Genomic DNA, 472 nt, shown 5'->3' on the forward strand with positions numbered 1-472 from the left:
TGTTGGATAAATTAGTTTAATTTCATCAAACTTGGAAATTTCCAATAACCCTTATTTAGTGATGCTGATACCAACTGATTCGTTGTAATAAAATAAAAACAATCTGTGGAACTTTTGTTGAAATCACAAAACAAAACACCAAGCAAGAGCTTAGAGTTGAGGACTTTAAAAATAACAAATACAAAAATAATAACAAAATACCATAAAATTCAACAAAAATTTAAATTGCTTCATAATTACTGAGTTAAACTTCATTCTCTAGACTGGAAACATAATTGATCTCATTGGCAATAATAGATACTCTCTAGAAAGTATGTTCAAGAAATGAACACCAAATTGCACAGTGAACATTTATTGTTGTTTTTCTGTACAGATTTCTCTGGAGGGAACTCTAATTAAGCCATACATCAGGTGAAATCCCCTTTGGTCCCAAGTAAGGGTATAAATACTATTTCATTATCATACTACAATT

Source organism: Echinops telfairi, unplaced genomic scaffold, assembly GCF_000313985.2.
Source record: "Echinops telfairi isolate 266 unplaced genomic scaffold, ASM31398v2 ScPeMD7_7404;HRSCAF=8442, whole genome shotgun sequence".
NCBI classification, from domain to species: Eukaryota; Metazoa; Chordata; class Mammalia; order Afrosoricida; family Tenrecidae; genus Echinops; species Echinops telfairi.